The following is an 18,706-nucleotide window of genomic DNA, read 5'->3' as shown; positions in this document are numbered from 1 at the left end:
GAGAGAGGAGAGGAGTGGGGGGGGGAGAGGAGAGGAGTGGGGGGGGAGAGGAGAGGAGTGGGGGGGGGAGAGAGGAGAGGGGTGGGGGGGGGAGAGAGGAGAGGGGGGTGGGAGAGAGAGGAGAGGGGGGGGGGAGAGAGAGGAGAGGGGGGGGGGAGAGAGGAGAGGGGGGTGGGAGAGAGAGGAGAGGGGGGGGGAAGAGAGAGGAGAGGGGGGGGGAGAGAGAGAGGGGGGGGGGGAGAGAGGAGAGGGGGGGGGAGAGAGAGGAGAGGGGGGGGGGAGAGAGAGGAGGGGGGGGGGGAGAGGGGGGGGGAGGAGAGGAGAGGGGGGGGGAGAGAGAGAGGAGAGGGGGGGAGAGAGAGAGAGGGAGAGAGAGGAGAGGGGGGGGGAGAGAGAGGAGAGGGGGGGGGGAGAGAGAGGAGAGGGGGGGGGGAGAGAGAGGAGAGGGGGGGGAAGAGAGAGGAGAGGGGGGGGGAGAGAGAGAGGAGGGGGGGGGAGGGAGAGGGGGGGGGAGAGAGAGGAGAGGGGGGGGGGAGAGAGAGGAGAGGGGGGGGGGAGAGAGAGGAGAGGGGGGGGGGAGAGAGAGGAGAGGGGGGGGGGAGAGAGAGGAGAGGGGGGGGGAGAGAGAGGAGAGGTGGGGGGGAGAGAGAGAGGAGAGGGGAGGCGAGGGGGGGGGCGAGAGAGAGGAGAGGGGGGAGAGAGAGGAGAGGGGGGAGAGAGAGGAGAGGGGGGGGAGGGGGGGGGCGAGAGAGAGGAGAGGGGGGGGAGGGGGGGGGCGAGAGAGAGGAGAGGGACTGCCGGGGAGAGAGGAGAGGGACCGCCGGGGGGAGGGGGGGGGTGGTGGGAGAGAGGAGAGGGACTGCCGGGGAGAGAGGAGAGGGACCGCCGGGGGGAGGGGGGGGGTGGTGGGAGAGAGGAGAGGGACCGCCGGGGGGAGGGGGGTGGTGGTGGAAGAGAGGAGAGGGACCGCCGGGGGGAGGGGGGTGGTGGTGGAAGAGAGGAGAGGGACCGCCGGGGGGAGGGGGGGGGTGGTGGAAGAGAGGAGAGGGACCGCCGGGGGGAGGGGGGTGGTGGTGGAAGAGAGGAGAGGGACCGCCGGGGGGAGGGGGGGGGGGTGGAAGAGAGGAGAGGGACCGCCGGGGGGAGGGGGGGGGTGGTGGAAGAGAGGAGAGGGACCGCCGGGGGGAGGGGGGGGGGTGGTGGAAGAGAGGAGAGGGACCGCCGGGGGGGAGGGGGGGGTGGTGGAAGAGAGGAGAGGGACTGCCGGGGGGAGGGAGGAGAGGGACTGCGGGGTGGAGGAGGAGGGGAGAGAGGAGAGGGACTGCGGGGGGGAGGAGGAGGGGAGAGAGGAGAGGGACTGCGGGGGGGAGGAGGAGGGGAGAGAGGAGAGGGACTGCGGGGGGGAGGAGGAGGGGAGAGAGGAGAGGGACTGCGGGGGGGAGGAGGAGGGGAGAGAGGAGAGGGACTGCGGGGGGGAGGAGGAGGGGAGAGAGGAGAGGGACTGCGGGGGGGAGGAGGAGGGGAGAGAGGAGAGGGACTGCGGGGGGGAGAGAGGAGAGGGACTGCGGGGGGGAGGAGGAGGGGAGAGAGGAGAGGGACTGCCGGGTGGAGGAGGAGGGGAGAGAGGAGAGGGACTGCGGGGGGGAGGAGGAGGGGAGAGAGGAGAGGGACTGCCGGGGGGAGAGAGGAGAGGGACTGCGGGGGGGAGAGAGGAGAGGGACTGCGGGGGGGAGGAGGAGGGGAGAGAGGAGAGGGACTGCCGGGGGGAGGAGGAGGGGAGAGAGGAGAGGGACTGCGGGGGGGAGGAGGAGGGGAGAGAGGAGAGGGACTGCCGGGGGGAGGAGGAGGCGAGAGAGGAGAGGGACTGCGGGGGGGAGGAGGAGGGGAGAGAGGAGAGGGACTTCCGGGGGGAGAGAGGAGAGGGACTGCGGGGGGGAGGAGGAGGGGAGAGAGGAGAGGGACTGCGGGGGGGAGAGAGGAGAGGGACTGCGGCGGGGAGGAGGAGGGGAGAGAGGAGAGGGACTGCCGGGGGGAGGAGGAGGGGAGAGAGGAGAGGGACTGCGGGGGGGAGGAGGAGGGGAGAGAGGAGAGGGACTGCGGGGGGGAGAGAGGAGAGGGACTGCGGGGGGGAGGAGGAGGGGAGAGAGGAGAGGGACTGCGGGGGGGAGAGAGGAGAGGGACTGCGGGGGGGAGGAGGAGGGGAGAGAGGAGAGGGACTGCGGGGGGGAGGAGGAGGGGAGAGAGGAGAGGGACTGCCGGGGGGAGGAGGAGGGGAGAGAGGAGAGGGACTGCGGGGGGGAGGAGGAGGGGAGAGAGGAGAGGGACTGCGGGGGGGAGAGAGGAGAGGGACTGCGGGGGGGAGAGAGGAGAGGGACTGCGGGGGGGAGGAGGAGGGGAGAGAGGAGAGGGACTGCGGGGGGGAGAGAGGAGAGGGACTGTGGGGGGGAGAGAGGAGAGGGACTGCGGGGGGGAGGGGGAGGGGAGAGAGGAGAGGGACTGCGGGGGGGAGGGGGAGGGGAGAGAGGAGAGGGACTGCGGGGGGAAGGGGGAGGGAGAGAGGAGAGGGACTGCGGGGGGGAGAGAGGAGAGGGACTGCAGGGGGGCGGGGAGAGGAGAGGGACTGCGGCGGGGGAGGGGGGGAGAGAGGAGAGGGACTGCGGGGGGGGTGGAGAGAGGAGAGGGACTGCGGGGGGGGAGGGGGGGAGAGAGGAGAGGGACTGCGGGGGGGAGGGGGGGAGAGAGGAGAGGGACTGTGGGGGGGAGGGGGGGGGAGCGTGGGGGGAGAGGAGAGGGACTGCGGGGGAGGGGGGGGAGAGAGGAGAGGGACTGCGGGGGGGGGAGAGAGGAGAGGGACTGCGGGTGGGGGGAGAGAGGAGAGGGACTGCGGTGGGGGGGGAGAGAGGAGAGGGACTGCGGGGGGGTGGGGAGAGAGGAGAGGGACTGCGGCGGGGGGGAGAGAGGAGAGGGACTGCGGGGTGGGGAGAGAGGAGAGGGACTGCGGGGTGGGGAGAGAGGAGAGGGACTGCGGGGGGGAGGTCGGGGAGAGAGGAGAGGGACTGCGGGGGGGAGGTCGGCGGGGAGAGAGAGGAGAGGGACTGCCTGGGGGAGGGGGGGGGGAGAGAGGAGAGGGACTGCCGGGGGCGGGGGGGGAGAGAGAGGAGAGGGACTGCCGGGGGGAGGAGGGGGGGGAGAAAGGAGAGGGACTGCCGGGGGGGAGGAGGGGGGGGGAGAAAGGAGAGGGACTGCGGGGGGAGGAGGAGGGGAGAGAGGAGAGGGACTGCCAGGGGGAGCGGGGGGAAGAGAGGAGAGGGACTGCCGGGGGGGAGAAAGGAGAGGGACTGCGGGGGCAGAGCGGAGAGGGACTGCGGGGGGAGAGAGGAGAGGGACTGCGGGGGGAAGAGAGGAGAGGAAGAGAGGAGAGGGACTGCAGGGGCGGGGAAGAGGAGAGGGACTGCGGGGGGGGAAGAGGAGAGGGACTGCAGGGTGGTGGGGAAGAGGAGAGGGACTGCGGGGTGGTGGGGAAGAGGAGAGGGACTGCGGGGTGGTGGGGAAGAGGAGAGGGACTGCGGGAGGGGGGGAAGAGGAGAGGGACTGCGGGAGGGGGGGAAGAGGAGAGGGACTGCGGGGGAAGGAGGAGGGGAGAGAGGAGAGGGACTGCCGGGGGGAGGGGGGCGGGGAAGAGAGGAGAGGGACTGCCGGGGGGGACGAGGGGGGGGAAGAGGAGAGGGACTGCGGGAGGGGGGGAAGAGGAGAGGGACTGCGGGGGAAGGAGGAGGGGAGAGAGGAGAGGGACTGCCGGGGGGAGGGCGGGGGGAAGAGAGGAGAGGGACTGCCGGGGGGGAGGAGCGGGGGGAGAAAGGCGAGGGACTGCGGGGGGAGAAAGGAGAGGGACTGCGGGGGGAGAGAGGAGAGGGACTGCGGGGGGAGAGAGGAGAGGGACTGCCGGGGTGGGGAAGAGAAGACGGACTGCGGGTGGGGCGGAAGAGGAGGGGAGAGAGGAGAGGGACTGCCGGGGGGGGGAAGAGGAGAGGGACTGCGGGTGGGGGGGAAGAGGAGGGGAGAGAGGAGAGGGACTGCGGGAGGGAGGGGGCTGGAGAGAGGAGAGGGTCTGCGGGGGGAGGGGGAGAGAGGAGAGGGACTGCGGGGGGGGAGAGGAGAGGGACTGTTGTGGGAGTGGGGGAGAGAGGAGAGGGACTGCCAGGGTGGGGGGAGAGAGGAGAGGGACTGCCGGGTTGGGGTGAGAGAGGAGAGGGACTGCGGTGGGGGGAGAGAGGAGAGGGACTGCGGTGGGAGGGGGTAGAGGGACTGCCGGGGTTGGGGGGGAGAGGAGAGGGACTGCGGGGGGAGGGGGGAGAGAGGAGAGGGACTGCCGGTGGGGGGAGAGAGGAGAGGGACTGCCGGGGGGTGGGGGAGAGAGGAGAGGGACTGCCGGTGGGGGGAGAGAGGAGAGGGACTGCGGCGGTGGTGGTGGGGGGGTGGGGGGCGGGGGAGAGGAGAGGCACTGTGGGAGGGAGGGGGCTGGAGAGAGGAGAGGGTCTGCGGGGGGAGAGAGGAGAGGGACTGTTGGGGGAGGGGGGGAGAGGAGAGGGACTGTTGGGGGAGGGGGGAGAGGAGAGGGACTGCGGTGGGGAGAGGAGAGGGACTGCGGCGGGGGGGAGAGGAGAGGGACTGCAGGGGGTGGAGAGGAGAGGGACTGCAGGGGGTGGAGAGGAGGGGGACTGCGGGGGGAGGAGCGGGGAGAGAGGACAGGGACTGCGGTGGGGCGGGTGTGGAGGGAGGCGGGGAGAGAGAGGAGAGGGACTGTGGAGGGGGGAAGAGAGGACAGGGACTGCGGTAGGGGAGAGAGGAGAGGGCCTGCGGGGAGGGGGCTGGAGGAGGGAGTTCGCGGGGTGGAGTGGCGGGGAGAGGGACTGCGGGGGGAGGGGGGGCGAGAGAGGAGAGGGACTGCCGGGGGAGGGAGGGGGGAGAGAGGAGAGGGTCTGCAGGGGGAGGGAGGGGGGAGAGAGGAGAGGACTGCAGGGGGAGGAGTGGGGAGAGAGGAGAGGGACAGCAGGGGGAGGAGGGGGGAGAGAGGAGAGGGACTGCAGGGGGAGGAGGGGGGAGAGAGGAGAGGGACTGCAGGGGGAGGGAGGGGGGAGAGAGGAGAGGGACAGCAGGGGGAGGAGGGGGGAGAGAGGAGAGGGACTGCAGGGGGAGGGAGTGGGGAGAGAGGAGAGGACTGCAGGGGGAGGAGTGGGGAGAGAGGAGAGGGACTGCAGGGGGAGGAGGGGGGAGAGAGGAGAGGGACGGGAGGGGTGAGAGAGGAGAGGGACTGCGGGGGGAGGAGGGGAGAGAGAGGAGAGGGACTGCGGGGGGAGGAGGGGGGAGAGAGGAGAGGGACTGCAGGGGGAGGAGGGGAGAGAGAGGAGAGGGACTGCGGTGGGGGAGAGGGACTGCGGTGGTGCAGAGAGGAGAGGGACTACCATGGGAGGAGGAGGGGAGAGGAGAGGGACTGTGGTGGGGGAGAGGAGAGGGTCTGTAGCGGGGAGATGCAGAGCGGGATTGCAGTGGGGACGGGAAGAGAGGAGAGGGATTGCGGGGGGGTGGAGGTGGAGAGAGGAGAGGGACTGCTGGGGGGTGGGGAGGGGGAGAGAGGAGAGGGACTGCTGGGGGGTGGGGAGGGGGAGAGAGGAGAGGGACTGCGGTGGGGAGGAGAAGAGAGGGACTGCGGGGGGAGAGGAGGGAAGAGAAGAGGGACTGCGGGGATGGAGACGAAGTGGTGGAGAGTGACTGGGGGGGGTGGAGAAGAGGTGGGGGAGAGCGACTGCTATGGAGGAGGGAAAAGGGGTGGGGGAGATGGACTGCGGGTGGCGGAGAAGAGGCGCAGAGATGGACTGTGGTGGGGGTGGAGAAGATGGGGGAGGGACTGTGAAAGGAGATCGCAGGGAGGAGAGGGACTGTGGAGGGGTGTTGGGGGAGTGGGATTGTGGTGGGTGAAGTGGGACTGCAGGGGAATGGAGAGGGAGGGAGAGAGTGACCTATGCGGTGTGCTGGCAAGACGGAAATAGGGACTTTGAGTGGTAGAGACAGAGACCAAGAGGATAAACAATGGCAGAGAGAGAGACACTGTGGTGAGGTGGGGAGAGTGTATGGTTGAGGAGACAGAGGATGTTGCTGGGAATTGGAAAGAAGCTGGGGTGGAGTGGGGGGCACAACAGAGCCAGGGTGGCTGGTCAGATTAATATGGTTGTTGAGAACACGCTTGCCTTTATCAGTTGTGTTATAGATTTCTTCCTCTTCTTATCAACCCCATTGTTGTTTTCCTTTCCCAACTGGAATTTACACTCTGCTTCAGCAAACTGCTCATCTCCCACATTGTGTCCGTTGCTTTTTTCCCTCAGTTTGAAGCATGTATTATTGCCCTGTTTCTTCTCTACACACAGAGCATAAAACGGTTCAGCACAGGAACAGACCCTTTGGCCCTTCTTTACAGCACTTCTATCTTCCTTTCTCCTCTGTCACCTTCATCTTCGACAGTCTTGCTCCATTGTTGATTAATCTGCCTGTTGATGTAATTGGAACAAAATAGCTTTGTGGCTGAGATATCTTAGCATAGATGCTGGTGTGTCTGGACCCCTTACCTAATACTAACCTCTGGATACTATAGGGTGAAAATTAGCCAAGCTTGGGCACAACAGGGTTAGTTACTGTGTGCTTGTCTAAGATGAGCAAGCTGAACTGAGTATGTACGGAACCAAAACTAAATTGATGTGGTATTTCCAAAAGAAATTTGTTTTATATCCTCCTTTGCCAGAGCATTCTGTTGCTGTTCTATAGTAAGATGTTTCACTGATTAGTGTATTTGGGCCGCATCAGGACCTCCTGACTGCAAATTGAGGGTTGGATATAAGTCATCATCTGAATGAAACATTGAGTAGTGCTCTGAGGTGTGACAATCAGTGTCAGTTTTTCCCAATCTGGCTTCTGTCTTGATTGCCTCAGTTTCAAAGTGTGTACTTTTGAATGTGTCAGGGGCATAACTGGTTTAGTCATCCATCACAAAATCTGACTTGAACACATCAAGGAGTATAGGACTAGATATTACCAAGGCAAAGCTGTTCATTGCTGCTGGAATGTCATTCACCTTCTTTCCAAAAGTTCGAAGGAGGTTTTGGGCTGAGGCTGTCCATTTTGTGCCTCAGTGATAATGGGAACTGCAGATGCTGGAGAATCCAAGATAACGAAATGTGAGGCTGGATGAACACAGCAGGCCCAGCAGCATCTCAGGAGCACAAAAGCTGACGTTTCGGGCCTAGACCCTTCATCAGAGAGGGGGATGGGGTGAGGGTTCTGGAATAAATAGGGAGAGAGGGGGAGGCGCACCGAAGATGGAGAGAAAAGAAGATAGGTGGAGACGAGAATAGGGGATAGGTCAGTCCAGGGAAGACGGACAGGTCAAGAAGGTGGGATGAGGTTAGTAGGTAGGAGATGGAGGTGCGGCTTGGGGTGGGAGGAAGGGATGGTTGAGAGGAAGAACAGGTTAGGGAGGCAGAGACAGGTTGGACTGGTTTTGGGATGCAGTGGGTTGTGGGGGAAGAGCTGGGCTGGTTGTGTGGTGCAGTGGGGGGAGGGGACAAACTGGGCTGGTTTTGGGATGCGGTGGGGGAAGGGCAGATTTTGAAGCTGGTGAAGTCCACATTGATACTATTGGGCTGCAGGATTCCCAAGCGAAATATGAGTTGCTGTTCCTGCAACCTTCGGGTGGCATCATTGTGGTACTGCAGGAGGCCCATGATGGACATGTCATCTAAAGAATGGGAGGGGGAGTGGAAATGGTTTGCGACTGGGAGGTGCAGTTGTTTATTGCGAACCAAGCGGAGGTGTTCTGCAAAGCGGCCCCCAAGCCTCCGCTTGGTTTCCCCAATGTAGAGGAAGCCAGCTTCAAAATCTCCCCTTCCCCTACTGCATCCCAAAACCAGCCCAGTTCGCCCCCTCCCCCCACTGCACCACACAACCAGCCCAGCTCTTGCCCCTCCCCCCACCCACTGCATCCTAAAACCAGTCCAACCTGTCTCTGCCTCCCTAACCTGTTTTTCCTCTCACCCATCCCTTCCACCCCAAGCCGCACCTCCATCTCCTACCTACTAACCTCATCCCACCTCCTTGACCTGTCTGTCTTCCCTGGACTGACCTATCCCCTCCCTCCCTCTCCACCTATCTTCTCTCCATCTTCGGTCCGCCTCCCCCTCTCTCCCTATTTATTCCAGAATCCTCACCCCATCCCCCTCTCTGAAGAAGGGTCTAGGCCCGAAACGTCAGCTTTTGTGCTCCTGAGATGCTGCTGGGCCTGCTGTGTTCATCCAGCCTCACATTTCGTCATTTTGTGCCTCTGCTGCTTTTCTGCTTTTTCCTCACCTACTAAACCCCAACTCCCTTAATGTCATTCTCTGCGCAAACTTTGAACTTGAGACTTCATTAACATTCCGTTATATTTGTTCACCTTTTCCAATATGACACTCTTCCTCTACCTTTTAACCTATTTTCATAGGACCGTTGAATGCTCAATGTTCTTTTCTGGCCCAGATGTTAGAAAGGTTTTAAACAGTTGTCTCCCATCATCTACCTAGATCCCTCCCACAACCTGCTGCTAAAACCCTCTATCATCTCCAGACTCCATTGTACCACTACATTCCTGTTCAGCCTACTATTCTCCACCTTGTATCCTTTGGCCCTGAACTCTCAGTTCATCTACCACTGGTAATTTGCCCCTTTTCACCTGTCTTCAGCCTACTTTTGGAACAGTCTACAATCACAGGCTGGAATTCCTTCAAGAAACACTTATACCAGCTTCAATACCTCTTAAGTCCTCCTTTTAAAAACTTTCTTAAATCTCTTCCTTGACCAAGACTTTGGTTGTCTGTTTAAATAACTCCTTCATCTGAGTGTCCATTTTGTTTGATTTTGCCTCTTAAAAGTACTTCTGTTTTAAATGTGCCAGTTGAATGTAAATGGCTGTTGCAAACGGTTTCTTAATGACTAGTTAAAGCCGAGTCAAGGTGTTCAGCTTTTCCTGAGCATCATTTATCTTTGACATGACTAAGTACAATAAATGGCTGTTGTCACACTGCTGTTTGTGGGCCTTCGCCAAGTAGAATTTAGCCACTGTTTTGTTTTGAAAGCAAGCGGATTTGAAATTCTCTTCTTGGTTGTAATGCACTGTCTCTTGTCTCACTCTGTCATTATTCTCTATACCTCATATACAAGTTTGAAAGAAAAGCACTCTATACCTAAATGCAGAATCAGGTTTCTGTCTGTGATACAGCACTAAAAAGACTCTAATAAAAGTTGCAAATGATACCCATTCCAGCTGTAGCCATGTTGCACAATTCTTTGCCAGCAGCCCGTCTGCAACCTTTGTCATGGTTGACATAGCATCCTTCTCTAGCATTGCCTTTATTGCCCAGCTGTAGGGGACAGTCTTCACCAGGTTCCATTCTTACCTATCCAAAGAATCTCCAGCGTTTTCTTCTCTTCTCACATTCATCACGTTAGCTCTGGAATTTCTTAAGGATCCATCTTATTTTTTAACCAAATGCAGCCTATCTGCAGCAGCATCATCCAAGAACATGTCAGATTTCAAGTGTGCAGGGACGACAGTTATCAACACCTGCTTTGAACGTTCCATTTCCTTTGCGTTGTCAGGTTTCTTGGTCATTCAGATCTGAAGAAATCAAAATGTCCTTCATTTGAAAACAAGTAGTTCTGCTATGATGTGTGTTTCATTAACACGAATTGGCTATAATGCAATAGATGAATAGTGGATGCTGTTTGGATAACGTGAACTTTCTGCTGTACCAGTATAGTGATTTTCTATGGCACTTCCCCTAAACTGCCGTTTTGTATGATGACTCTCTGTAGTGCAGGGTCACCCAAAAACGCAACTATTGCGTTATAGTAGAACTGCCTGTACTGGGAGTACCGATGTCATTGTTTTTTCCTGTTCCCTTTTTTAAAAACCTGACTGCATTTACTTAAAACTGTTTGTACTGAGAGGTTTCAGGATTTTGACCTAGTGATGGGGCGGCACATGGCTCAGTGGTTAGCAGTTCTGCCTCTCAGCACCAGGGACCTGAGTTCAGTTCCAGCTTTGGGTGTCTGTCCATGTGGAGTTTCCACATTCTCCCTGCATGGCTTTCCTCTGGGCGTTCCAGTTTCCTACCACAGTCCAAAGATGTGCAGGTTGGGTGGGTTGGCCATGTTAAATTGACCAGTGTCCAGGGATGCGTAAGTTAGGTGGATTGGCCACGGGGGGAAAAAAAATGCAAGTTTACAAGGTTTAGGGATGAGAGTCTGGGTGGGATGCTGTTTGGAGGGTAGGCATGTACTTGTTGGGCTGAGTGGCCTGTTTCCACACTGTAGGGATTCTGTGATTCTAAGACTCTGAAGATACAGTTCGAATTCAAAGATGATGTAGAGGTTGCAAATTGTGGTGTTCCCAAGCATCTGCTGACTTTCTCTTTCAAGAAAGTAGAGTTCACGGGTTTATAAAGTGCTTTTGGAGAAACCTTGGCAGGTGCGGGGGTATAGATGAGTTAGTCACTGCAGAACCCCTAGCTTTTGACCTTCTTTTGCAGCAACAGTATTTATTAGGCTGTTCCAGTTCAGCTTCTGCTCAATAATGACCCCCAGCATTGTTAATACTGGGAGATTCTGTAATAATAATGTCACTTTGCATTGAAGGATGATGGTTAGATTCTGTCTTACTGGAGATTGATATTGCCTGGCACCTGTGTGACCTAAATGTTGCTAAGCTTATAAAGCCTTGCTGCATATTGACACGAACTGCTTCAATATCTGATGAGATGCAAATAGTGCTGAACATTCTGCAATTATCAATGAACATCCCCACTTGTAGCCATAAGATGACAGGGATGTCACTGAAGCAGTTCTAAATATTAGTGCATAGGATATTATCCGGAGGAATTCCTTCAGTGATGTGCTGGAGCTGCAATGATTAATCTTCAAAAACCACACTTCTTTGTGCCAGGCATGAGTCTAACCCTGATTCCCATTGTTCACATTTCTGTGAAGGTTCTTTGATGCCACACTTAAGTCAAATGTCACCTTTCTCTCTGGCGTTCATCTCCTTTGTCCATCTCTGAACCCAAGCTGTAATGTGGTCAGGAGCTGACTGGCCCTGGCAAAACCCAAACTAAGCATCAGTGAGCAGTTTGTTTCTTTGCATTGAGCTCCAAGTCATTGCAGCTTGTTGTATCAGCTTGTTCTTCCTCAAATCTGCCCTGTTTCTCTTAACCAATGCTTAAGATCACTATTTCCTAATCCTTGTACCATCAAGAATGGTAGTGGCTATTTTTGCTAACATTATCTAAATGTTCATCCTATACACCTCTATCAAATCTCTGCTTGATTTCTTCAAGGTAAAGAACACCAGCTTTTCCAATCTTACTTTGTGGCTAAATTTGCACATCCCTCGAATTCCTTCTGCAGCTTTTTGAGGACTTTCACATGGTTCCTAAAATTCTGTGCCCAGATCTGGACACAATTGTGACCATAACCAGAGGTACATAGAGTTTTAGGATAACATTCAAATTTTTGCGCTTCGCGTCTTTATTTGGAAAGCCTTGAAATATCCTTGTGTTGATAACCACTCTACTGTGTCCTGCCACCCTCAACGATCTATGCACATAAATGCCCAGGGTCCCCTCTTCCTGTGAACTGTTTGGGACTGTACCATTAAGTATATATTGCTTTTTTCCTTCTTATCTGCAAAAAGCATCATGACTCACTTTTAAACATTCACTTAGATTTTCTGTTCATTGCCTGGAATGTAACGTGGTCCTCTGGTCTTCCTTTAGAGAAGGGTGCCACTTTCTGAGCTGGCTGTTCAGATTGAAATCTTGAAAATCTTGTTAGTTTTCTAGAAGAATGGATGATCACTGAAAGGTGTTTCAAAAAAAAGTGCAGCCCATCCCCAGTCCTGCAGCAATGAAATGGACAACCTCACATTTTTCCATATCAAATTCTACCTGCCATGTTCTTGCCTATCATTAAGCCTGTCCAAATCTTGCAGAAACTGCTTAGTACTTCCATCACAACATACATTTCTGCTTGGCTTTATAGCAGTGCAAGCTTGGGAGTATTACATTTGTTCCTCATGTCCAGTTTATTAATATGCATTGTAAACATTTGGGGGCCAAGTACTGATCCCTGTAGTGCCCAACTATTCAGAGGCTCCTGTCTTGAGAATAACCCATTTATTCTCACTGTTTTCTGTGTGTAAGCCAATTCTTAAGCCAAGTCAGTGCATTACCTCCTTGTCATGTGCTTTGATTTTTGCTAACCAACCTCCAGCTTTCTGAAAATCCAAGTGTACTCCATCCTTTGGCTTCCCTTTATGAATTCTGTTAGTGATATCCTCAAATGTTTCAACAAAATTAACTGCAACTTCCCAGTCGCAAATCCACAATGACTATGCTCAATCAGATTCAAAAGGCCCATTTATCCCATACTGCTGATGTTCCCTGCTTTCTCCCTTGCTCCCTAATTAAATAGTGTTTGCTTGTTTCTAATCTGCAGGAATAATTCCAGAATCTATAGAATTTTGGAAGATGATTGCCAGTATATTGACTATCTCTTCAACTACCACCTTCATCACACTGGGATATGGAATATCAGGTCCTGGAGGCTTATCAATTTTCAGCCTTATTAGTTTGTGTAATTATGCTGAACCGTACATGTACAGTTGTGTATACTGTTCCACTGACTAAAAGATAAGATCATATATCAGCCTAGTTAACCAGAGCATTGTGATGACGTTTCTCAGTGTTAACACAACAGCACAAGATCTTTTTAGAATACTGTTATCTTTGTTAGAGTCATGCAGCACAGAGGCAGACACAGAAGTGAGTGGAATGCTAAGTGTTTTGGTAGGAAGAAAAGAATGCTAGCAGCCATTGGTCAAAACATGTTGGTAAAATTATTGGGTGTCATTATTTGCTCTTATTTCTGGTTCTGTAAGCAAATTTCCAATACATTCCTTCCAGGAATATATCAAGGACTTTAAATTGGAAGCGGAACTGTAAATGTACAGTTACTAAATTCATTCAACAGTGTGTTGAATAGTGGACAAATATTATACTGTTAAAGTTACATTTCACCTTTCTGGAACAACTTACAAAAAATTTAAACGTTGATATTACCTGATTCAAAAACAGTTACTGAATGCAGCACAGAAGAAAGCCTCTTAGCCCATCATGCTGGTGCCAGCTTTTTTTAAGGTGTTACTCATTTAGTCCCAGTACCCTGCTCTGTCCCTTGTGCTGTAAATTTGACCTTTTTAAGTTTTACAATTGCATTTTCAAAATCTCAACTATCTAGCCTTTGATCCCCAACTGTGCCACAATATTTCAGTAGCTATTGAGTTGCTCATCTCCATCTTTAATGACCTGTGTTGTGTTGGCACCCTTCCAATTACAAGAGGTGATGAACACACACAGCAATAATCCATTTAGATGAGGTGTCTTCATTTGGCACTCCTTTACTAATTGACTGGAAAAGACTAACCCTTGGGAGACATGTTCTGCCAAAAGTGACACATGAAGCTGCCAAGTAATGTAGGCTGTTTTTTTTTCTTGCTTTGTTGTTGCCAGGCTGCAGTAGTGACTGGTCATGGTGGTGTGCCTTTTCCCTCTTTCGCCAGCCAGTGACTCCCAGGTGTGATTGTCGATGCTTGGACCTTCAAGTCATGTCATCCTTGAAGCAGGGACTTGGGTGTCCCACTGAGTCATCGAGCTGTAGCTACCTCACCATACAAGAAGTCCTTAATATTCAACTATTATCTGTCCTGCAGATGTACCTATGTACCTGATCCACTGAAGCCACTTCCGTTTGGTTAGTTCTAATGCATCTAGCAGTGTTGCCTCCATGATACTGCCCTGCTAGGATATGCCCATAGTGTGACACAACAAATAAGGTGTAAGTTATTGCAACAGCTTTCCTGGTAGCTTTAAGCCACCCATGTTTCAGACCTGCATGACAATATGTTAAGTGTGTTTCTAAACCATCTGAGGCTTCTAAACTATCTGTTTGGGCTCAAAATTCATTTTGCTGTGATCTCAGCCATGTGTCACAAGCTGACCATCAGTGGTAGTTACTTCTCCTGTTTGTGTAGTGAGCTGCGCATCAAGTGACAGATTGACAGTCAGAAAGGTGCTAAGGTGGAAGGATTTACTAACCACTCCCAATGGAATGTAATTTAGGCTGATCAGATGCATCCTGTCCTGTGACCACTGTTTCTTGATACGTATCGTTAAGAACAAATTACAGGCTTTGAAAAGCAGTCCATTAATCTTTGTAGTAAGTTGCTTTGAAGACAAATAGTACAGCATAAACAGGATACAATTATTTTCTTTTATGTCTCAATTTATCTCCTCCATCTCCATAATGCTCTGAGATATCTGCTTGTCTTTGAATTCAGGCCTCTTGTCCATTCCAGTTTTTATAGCTCCACCTGCGCTGGCAGGGCCGTTGGTTGCCTGGGCCCCAAGCTCTGGAATTTTCTCCATATACCTCTCCGCATCGCTGCTTCACTTTCTATTTAAGACACTCTTTAAAACCTAGATATTGGCCCAGGCTTTTAGCCATTTGATCTAACTCTTCTTGTGTGACTTGATGTCAACTTTATAACACACCTTTTTTGAAGTGTTTTAGTGCATTTCACTATGTTAAATGTACTGAATAAATGTGAATTATATATGCTAATGTTCACTTTCTACAAAGATTTGAACATTTCAATTGATGTAATCTCTGAATCTATTCCAGATATGTAGACATGAATAGTCTTTCATTCATTATCAGATAACTTTCATGTCAGAACATCAGCTTTGTGCTGTGAAGAACCTCTGTGATCCTGCCCTGGGACCTCTATTTTTCAGCAAAGGAAGAATGTTGTAAACACAGACTTGTGTTAGAAATTGAGCAACTCTGATGCATCTCTGTGTAATAAGCAAAAGCATTGAAACAGCATCTGGGTGATACACTGGCAGTCAATTGGAAGTTTGCTCCTGTGTTATGACTCACTGGGATAGTAAACTGAAAATCAAGCCCTGCTATTCCTGAGTCATCACAAGAGATAAAGATTTTAAAGGAACGCAAAGATTCCCCAATTTAACTGACCTAGTTGACGAAGCATGTTTTTGTACTAAATGAAAATGACTATTAATTACTAGTAATTAATCATAAAATGTTGACTCACTAATTAAAATTCTGATTTCCTTAGAAACATTCCTTGTACCAATATGTGTACGCGCACATACATGAAAATCATGGGTCATGAGTGTTGGGGAAAAACTAGGAACCCAGTTCAGTAGTTCCTGTTCACAAGGTTTGCGGAGATGATTCTTGTGCTGGTCAGAATGCTATTTGTCAGTCACCCTTCTCTGGGAGTTTTCAATAGCATGAAGAGGGACAGGATGGTTGGTTCATTAAATAAGCCAGAAATTTTTATTAAAAAATTTCGGGAGGCTGAGGGGGTTATTGAGAGGAGTTACAGGGAGGTAGTCACTCCTCAAGTACAGGAAAAAGGCAGATGGGTTACGGTCAGGGGACAGAAAGGGAACCGGCAGGCAGTGCAGGGATCCCCTGTGGCCATTCCCCTCAACAATAAGTATACCGTTTTGGATACTGTTGCGGGGGACGACTTACCAGGGGAAGGCATTGGGGCACAGGTCTCTGGCACAGAGTCTGTCCCTGCTGCTCAGAAGGGAAGGGGGAAGAGGAGCAGAGCAGTAGTCATTGGGGACTCCATAATTAGGGGGACAGATAGGAGGTTCTGTGAGGACGCAAGAGACTCACGGTTGGTGTGTTGCCTCCCAGGTGCCAGGGTGCGTGATGTCTCGGATCGTATTTTTGGGATCCTTAAGGAGGAGGGGGAGCAGCCCCAAGTCGTGGTCCACATTGGCACCAATGACATAGGTAGGAAGAGAGATGGGGATTTAAGGCAGAAATTCAGGGAGCTAGGATGGAAGCTGAGAGCTAGGACGAACAGAGTTGTTGTCTCTGGTTTGTTGCCCGTGCCACGTGCTAGTGAGGCGAGGAATAGGGAGAGAGAGGAGTTGAACACGTGGCTACAGGGATGGTGCAGGAGGGAGGGTTTTGGATTCTTGGATAATTGGGGCTCTTTCTGGGGTAGGTGGGACCTCTACAAGCAAGACGGTCTTCACCTGAACCAGAGGGGTACTGATATCCTGGGGTGGGGGGAAATTTGCTAAGGCTATTCAGGTGGGTTTAAAGTAATTCAGCAGGGGGAGGGGCACCAAAATTGTAGTTTGACTATAGAAAAGGTTGAGAGTAGGGTGGTCCGAAATAAAGTTTCAGGGAAGCAAGATGGCACCGGCAAGCAAGAAGTTGGTTTTAAGTGTGTCTACTTCAATGCCAGGAGCGTCCGGAATAAGGTGGGTGAACTTGCAGCACGGGTTGGTACCTGGGACTTGGATGTTGTGGCCATTTCGGAGACATGGACAGAGCAGGGACAAGAATGGTTGTTGTAGGTTCCAGGATTTAGATGTTTCAATAAGAACAGAGAAGATGGTAAAAGGGGCGGAGGTGTGGCATTGTTGATCAAGGACAGTATTACAGTTGCAGAAAGGATGTTTGGGGACTCGTCAACTGAGGTAGTATGGGCTGCGGTTAGAAACAGGAAAGGAGAGGTCACCCTGTTGGGAGTTTTCTATAGGCCTCCGAATAGTTCCAGAGATGTAGAGGAAAGGATAGCAAAGATGATTCTCGATAGGAGTGAGAGAGACAGGGTAGTTGTCATGGGGGACTTCAACTTTCCAAATATTGACTGGGAACACTATATAGTTCGAGTACTATAGATGGGTCAGTTTTTGTCCAGTATGTACAGGAGGGCTTCCTGACACAGTATGTAGATAGGCCAACAAGGGGCAAAGCCACATTAGATTTGGTACTGGGTAATGAGCCTGGCCAGGTGTTAGATTTGGAAGTAGGTGAGCACTTTGGTGATAGCAATCACAATTCTGTTATGTTTACTTTAGTGATGGAAAGGGATAGGTGTATACCACTGGGCAAGAGTTATAGCTGGGGGAAAGGCAATTATGATGAGATTAGACAAGATTTAGGGAGCATAGGATGGGGAAGGAAACTGCAGGGGATGGGCACATTAGAAATGTGGAGCTTATTCAAGGAAAAGCTCCTGTGTGTCCTAGATAAATATGTACCTGTCAGGCAGGAAGGAAGCTGTAGAGCGCGGGAGCCGTGGTTTACAAAGGAGGTGGAATCTCTGGTCAAGAGGAAGAAGAAGTCTTATGTTAGGATGAGATGTGAAGGCTCAGGGCACTTGAGGGCTACGAGGTAGCCAGGAAAAACACAAAGAGCTCAGAAGAGCCAGGAGGAGACATGAGAAGTTGTTGGTGGATAGGATCAGGGTAAACCCTAAGGCTTTCTACAGGTATTTAAGGAATAAAAGAATGACGGAAGTAAGATTAGGCCCAATCAAGGATAGTAGTGGTAAGTTGTGTGTGGAGTCGGATGAGATAGGGGAAGCGCTAAATGAATATTTTTCAACTGTATTCACTGTAGAAAACGACAATGTTATCGAGGAGAATACTGAGATACAGGCTACTAGACTAGGTGGGATTGAGGTTCACACGGAAGAGGTATTAAAAATCCTTCAGAGGGTGAAGATAGATAAGTCCCCTGGGCCGGATGGGATTTATCCTCGGATCCTCTGGGAAGCCAGGGAGGAGATTACCAAACCTTTGGCATTGATCTTTAACTTGTCATTGTCTACAGGAATAGTGCCTGATGACTGGCGGATAGCAAAAGTGGTTCCCCTGTTCAAGAAGGGGAATAGAGACAACCCTGGTAATTATAGACCAGTGAGCCTTACCTCAGTTGTTGGTAAAGTGTTGGAAGAGGTTATAAGGGATCGGATTTGTAATCATCTAGAAAAGAATAAATTGATTAGGGATGGTCAGCACGGTTTTGTGAAGGGAAGGTCATGCCTCACAAATCTTATTGAGTTCTTTGAGAAGGTGACCAAACAGGTAGATGAGAGTAAACCGGTTGATGTGGTGTATATGGATTTCAGCAAGGCATTCGATAAGGTTCCCCACAATAGGCTATTGTACAAAATGCGAAGGAATGGAACTGTGGGAGATATAGCAGTTTGGATTGGAAATTGGCTTGCTGAAAGAAGACAGAGGGTGGCAGTTGATGGGAAATGTTCATCTTGGAGACCAGTTACTAGTGGTGTACCGCAAGGGTCGTTGTTGGGTCCGCTGCTGTTTGTCATTTTTATAAATGACCTGGATGAGGGCGTAGAAGGATGGGTTAGTAAATTTGCAGATGACACTAAGGCCGGTGGAGTTGTGGATAGTGACGAAGGATGCTGTAGGTTGCAGAGAGACATAGATAAGCTGCAGAGCTGGACTGAGAGGTGGCAAATGGAGTTTAATGCAGACAAGTGTGAGGTGATGCACTTTGGTAGGAGTAACCAGAAGGGAAAGTACAGGGCTAATGGTAAGATTCTTAGTAGTGTAGATGAGCGGAGAGATCTCGGTGTCCATGTACACAGATCCTTGAAAGTTGCCACCCAGGTTGACAGGGCTGTTAAGAAGGCATACGGTGTTTTATCTTTTATTAATAGAGGGATCGAGTTCTGGAACCAAGGGGTTATGGTGAAGCT

At 52.7% G+C, this 18,706-nt stretch overlaps 1 protein-coding gene across 10 annotated transcripts in view; it reads left to right on the top strand.

Annotated features, from left to right (window-relative positions):
- Positions 1 to 18,706, top strand: part of LOC125451631 (activin receptor type-1-like) — a 57,818-nt gene that overhangs the window by 6,515 nt on the left and 32,597 nt on the right. For 3 of the 10 annotated variants that reach the window (XM_048528986.1, XM_048528981.1, XM_048528982.2), the window contains exon 2: positions 12,577 to 12,675. The exons of 5 other annotated variants lie outside the window; for them this stretch is intronic. The gene's annotated coding sequence lies outside the window, so the exon portion shown is untranslated. Of the gene's footprint in view, positions 1 to 12,576; positions 12,676 to 17,811; positions 17,884 to 18,706 lie in introns of all 10 variants that reach the window. 2 more of the 10 variants (XM_059645831.1, XM_059645830.1) reach the window with 1 other exon arrangement.

Source organism: Stegostoma tigrinum, chromosome 5, assembly GCF_030684315.1.
Source record: "Stegostoma tigrinum isolate sSteTig4 chromosome 5, sSteTig4.hap1, whole genome shotgun sequence".
NCBI classification, from domain to species: Eukaryota; Metazoa; Chordata; class Chondrichthyes; order Orectolobiformes; family Stegostomatidae; genus Stegostoma; species Stegostoma tigrinum.
This window is presented reverse-complemented; position numbering and strand designations above follow the sequence as displayed.